Raw genomic sequence first — 6000 nt, 5'->3', positions numbered from 1 at the left:
CAGTTGCATGACACAATGCCAGATTCATTATTTGATCAAAAGGAGAGCAGAGAGGAACAGATGTCCTTGATCCATCAGTCATCTTTCTAATCTAATTACTTATCATTTAAATAATATATTCCCACAAGCAAATCTTTAAACCTTACAAGACAACCTCTTATGTACAATGATCTGATTGAGATGATTATTATGTGATTCCGGTGGAACTGAGAAGGAGGTTCTAACCATTCTAACATCCTCTGGGTGGATTCCTTCCTTCTGAAGCCGAACCCTGACCGGCTCCTTGTCACTGAGCCCCCAGCCCCAGAGTCCCCAGCCCAGGTCCTTCCCTACCCCCTGCCCTCCCCGCTCCACGGCTGCAGTGTCTGTCCTCTGGGGGGACGGTGACCTCTGACCTGCCTCTGAGGCTCCGCTACCATCCAGCTCTCTGACCGGGGTCTGGTTACTGACTTCAGAGGAGAGAGAGGAAACACTAGATCTAAAGTTGACTCCCTGGCCACTAGTCACTCCTAAAGCTTTAGGTAACTGTTACATGGTGACAAGGGTCAAGGATTCCATGACTCGTGGCTGTAACCTGAGTTGAAATCAAATCACAGTTCCCTTGACCTAAACTTATTAGTAATGCAGGCTTATTGAGTATACTGTATAAGTAATACAGTTGAAGTCGGAAGTTTACATACACCTTAGCCAAATACATTTAAACTCAGTTTTTCACAATTCCTGACATTTAATCCTAGTAAACATTCCCTGTTTTTGGTCAGTTAGGATCACCACTTTATTTTAAGAATGTGAAATGTCAGAATAATAGAAGAGAGAATGATTTATTTCAGCTTTTATTTCTTTCATCACATTCCCAGTGGGTCAGAAGTTTACATACACTCAATTAGTATTTGGTAGCATTGCCTTTAAATTGTTTAACTTGGGTCAAACGTTTTCGGGTAGCCGTCCACAAGCTTCCCACAATAAGTTGGGTGAATTTTGGCCCATTCCTCCTGACAGAGCTGTTGTAACTGAGTCAGGTTTGTAGGCCTCCTTGCTCGCACATGCTTTTTCAGTTCTGCCCACACATTTTCTATAGGATTGAGGTCAGGGCTTTGTGATGACCACTACAATACCTTGACTTTGTTGTCCGTAAGCCATTTTGCCACAGCTTTGGAAGTATGCTTGGGGTCCATTTGGAAGACCCATTTGCGACCAAGCTTTAACTTCCTGACTGATGTCTTGAGATGTTGCTTCAATATATCCACCTAATTTTCCTTCCTCATGATGCCATCTATTTTGTGAAGTGCACCAGTCCCTCCTGCCGCAAAGCACCCCCACAGCATGATGCTGCCACCCCTGTGCTTCACGGTTGGGATGGTGTTCTTCGGCTTGCAAGGTACCCCCTTTTTCCTCCAAACATAACGATGGTCATTATGGTCAAACAGATCTATTTTTTTTTCATCAGACCAGAGGACATTTCTCAAAAATTTCCCCATGTGCAGTTGCAAACTCTAGTCTGGCTTTTTTATGGCGGTTTTGGAGCAGTGGCTTCTTCCTTGCTGAGCGGCCTTTCAGGTTATGTCAATATAAGACTCGTTTTACTGTGGATATAGATCTTCACAAGGTCCTTTGCTGTTGTTCTGGGATTGATTTGCACTTTTCGCACCAAAGTACGTTCATCTCTAGGAGACAGAACGCGTCTACTTCCTGAGCGGTATGACGGCTGCGTGGTCCCATGGTGTTTATACTTGCATACTATTGTTTGTACAGATAAACATGGTACCTTCAGGCGTTTGGAAATTGCTCCCAAGGATGAACCAGACTCGTGGAGGTCTACAATATTTTCTCTGAGGTCTTGGCTGATTTCTTTTGATTTTCCCATGATGTCAAGCAAAGAGGCACTGAGTTTGAAGGTAGGCCTTGAAATACATCCACAGGTACACCTCCAATTGACTCAAATGATGTCAATTAGCCTATCAGAAGCTTCTAAAGCCATGACATCATTTTCTGGAATTTTCCAAGCTGTTTAAAGGCACAGTGAACTTAGTGTAAACTTCTGACCCACTGGAATTGTGATACAGTGAATTATAAGTGAAATAATCTGTCTGTAAACAATTGTTGGAAAAATTACTTGTATATGTCCTAACCGACTTGCCAAAACTATAGTTTGTTAACAAGACATTTGTGGAGTGGTTGAAAAATGAGTTTGAATGACTCCAACCTAAGTGTATGTAAACTTCCGACTTCAACTGTATAGTATTTGTATCACATAACTTTCACATAGCATTACACATAATCCTAACTTTCACATAGCATTACACATAATCCTAATTTTCACATAGCATTACACATTTCGGAATTTACAGTATGTACTTTATTGGCAATATCTGAATGCAACTGTGACGAATGTTTGAAGCGGATATGAGCATACTAAGCTAATAGGCCAATAGGGCCTTACTAACTTCATTAATGATGAGCAGGTCACTTAGGTCAATATTTGTTTATTCCCAGGAAGGAGCATTAAAGGGATTAGTCCTAATCAAAGGAGATTATAAACAACTATAACTCGGCTGGATGATAGTATTCAAACTGGTCTCTCTCCACTATGTGCTGTATGTTAGCGGAGAAGGATGTTTGGTTAGGAGAGAATCAAATCCAATGTATTTGTCAGATGCTTCGTAAACAACAGGTATAGACTAAGAGTGAAATGCTTACTTACGGGCCCAACAATGCAGAGATAAAAAAATAGAAATAATAGAAAAAAAATAACCTGCGGAATAAGTACACAATGAGTAACAATAACTTGGCTTTATACACAGGGTACCAGTACAGAGTTGATGTGCAGGAGTACGAGGTAATTGAGGGATATGGATAATGATTTCTAAGTGGAGGCCTTCTTAGTAAACACATAGTCAGATCTCAATGGACCTCTTGTTTACCTTTGACCCTAAGTCTGAGGAACTCAATGGACCTCTTGTTTACCTTTGACCCTGAGAAACTCAATGGCAGGTCCTCCTGACATCGTGTGTTTGTAATTCGACACATTAGGATAGTAGATTAAATGTGAGAAGTGTTGCATCCACAAGGAGGTGGATCACCTGTGTGATTATAGAATAGGGTTGCACAACTCCGATAACTTTCCCAAAATGTTTGTAAAATGTAGCTAGTCTCAACAAAAACCAGTACCCTTCTCAACAAGTGTGCTGATTTCTGAATCTGGAGCTATCCAAGGGCCAAGGGAATTCAGATAGACTTGTGTTACCATTATTTGTGTCTTTTCATGTGTCCTTGAGGATCCATAGAGTATTCTGTGTGTAACAGAGTTATTTTCTGTGTGTTTCTGCAGTGACAGAGTCGAAAACTCTTGAAATCGGAAGGTCATCGAATCCTGGCATGACCACAATACATTCTTAAGCTTACTTCTTAAGTGCCTGGTAATAAGCCCACTCTTGGTATTTGTGATAACCCTCTCCGCAGACATATTATTTTGTCCTACAGTTGTACAATGTCTGCCATGCATGTAGTGAAGTCTCCATATACGTCCATACCTGTTCTGGTCTTCATTAGACTACGGCTGAGCATCCTCCCGGCCTGACAGAAGGTTTTTCATCTGCAACTCCCCAGCCTGGTCCTGCTCAACCAGAGTCTAACCAAAAACACCCCACAGCCCTGGGCAAGGTCAGAGTTCCCACCAGCACGCAACATTACAGCAACATTGCCTTCTCTAATGGAGAAAGAACAACATTGAAGTTACTCAGACAATATATTCCAGTCCAACCATTCATAACCATCCAATGGAAATGGAATAGTTCCAGATGGTTGTGATCTAAAAAGAATACCGTGCTCCATCAATGACCTGGAACTCACATGGGAATAGACATGTGAGCATTCAAATCATTAAGATTACCAATCATAACTAGTAACTTGACGAGTGACAATGAATGGGAAATGACTGTTTAGCAAGAGTACTATATTAGAGGGCCCCAGCCCCAATACTGCAGGGCATAAAAACCATCTGAAGTCCATTCATTCCTTATGAGGTACGGCTGATATTCTTTGGGCAGAGTGTGTGCATGCATTACGACGTGGTTATTCTATGGTAGGTGAAAAGGGGAGACAAACAGACAGAACTAGCGTGCAAGGTTTGATAAGTGGCGAAGCATGGCTCAGTGCAATGCTAATCTGCAGAACGGGTGCCGAGGGGTCAGAGGAAATGTGTTGGAAATTATTACTCTCCAATTAAAGGAGTTAGTGTTTTATATACCACCATTTTAATAACCGCCTAAACTCAATGTCCGCACCCGTGTGTAAATCTAATTAGCATAATAATAAAACAAATCTGTCAGTTTAAGCTAGAGATATCTTTCATCCACCGCATCTGCCTATGTAGCACTTCCACATCTGCGGTGAAAGGTGACAGAGCTAGAGCTGTGTTTGTCAGACCATGAGACATCCTGAAAATTGGTCTTCTCAAAAAATAATCTGTAGCGTCCGCACGGTTTGGCCTATAAATTATTATGACCACTCTGTGCAAAGGTGAGACTCTCACGAACATGTACATGTTGGTTGTTTCATCTGAAGGTCCCCCGGTACCAGTTGAAAAAATGAATGGAAGTGCACTATATATACAAAAGTATGTGGACACCCCTTCAAATTAGTGGATTCGGCTATATCAGCCACACCAGTTGCTGACAGGTGTATAAAATCGAGCACACAGCCAATCTCCATAGACAAGCATTGGCAGTAGAATGGTCTTACCATCATAGGATGCCACCTTTCCAACAAGTCAGTTCATCAAATTTCTGCCCTGCTAGAGCTGCCCCGGTCAACTGTAAGTGCGGTTATTGTGAAGTGGAAACTTCTAGGAGCAACAACTGCTCAGCCGTGAAGTGAAGTGGTAGGCCACACAAGCTCACAGAACTGGACCGCCGAGAGCTGAAGCACCCAGCGCGTAAAAATCGTCTGTCCTCGGTTGCAACACTCACTACCGAGTTCCAAACTGCCTCTGGAAGCAACGTCAGCACAATAACTGTTAGTCGGGAGCTTCATGAAATGGGTTTCCATAACCGAGCAGCTGCACACAAGCCTAAGATCACCATGGGCAATGCCAAGCTTCGGCTGGAGTGGTGTAAAGCTTGCCTCTGTTGGATTCTGGAGCAGTGGAAACGCGTTCTCTGGAGTGATGAATCACTCTTCACCATCTGGCAGTTCGACGGATGAATCTGGGTTTGGCAGATGCCAGGAGAACGCTACCTGCCTGAATGCATAGTGCCAACTGTAAAGTTTGGTTGGAGGAGGAATAATGGTCTGAGGCTGTTTTTCATGGTTTTAGCTAGGCCCCTTAATTCCAGTGAAGGGAAATCTTAACGCTACAGCATACAATGACATTCTAGACGATTCTGTGCTTCCAACTTTGTGGCAACAGTTTGGGTAAGGCCCTTTCCTGTTTCAGCATGATAATGCCCCCGTGCACAAAGCGAGGTCCATACAGAAATGGTTTGTCAAGATCAGTGTGGAAGAACTTGACTGGCCTGCACAGAGCCCTGGCCTCAACCCCATTGAACTCCTTTGGGATTAATTGGAATGCCAACAGCGAGCCAGGACTAATCGCCCAACATCCCTGACCTCACTAATGCTCTTCTGGGTGAATGGAAGCAAGTACCCGCAGTAATGTTCCAACATCTAGTGGAAAGCCTTCCCAGAAGAGTGTGGGCTGTTATAGCAGCAAAGGGGGGACCAACTCCATATTAATACCCATGATTTTGGAATGAGATGTGCGACGAGCAGGTGTCCACATACCTTTGGCCATGTTGTGTATATATGGAGAATGTTTAATGCCAAAAATATGGGGATAAATACAAATAACAAATGTTTCCTGATCTTATATATCTTAGATATAGGATAGTGTCACGATCGTCTATAAAGGGAGCAGACCAATACGCAGCGCGTTGAGTGAACATGATGACTTTAATAAAGAAAGCACGTAACTACAAACAAAAGACGACTCAATGAAGTCCA

Source organism: Coregonus clupeaformis, chromosome 23 (assembly GCF_020615455.1).
Source record: "Coregonus clupeaformis isolate EN_2021a chromosome 23, ASM2061545v1, whole genome shotgun sequence".
NCBI classification, from domain to species: Eukaryota; Metazoa; Chordata; class Actinopteri; order Salmoniformes; family Salmonidae; genus Coregonus; species Coregonus clupeaformis.
The sequence above is the reverse complement of the archived record's forward strand: the minus strand, read 5'-3'. Positions refer to the sequence as shown.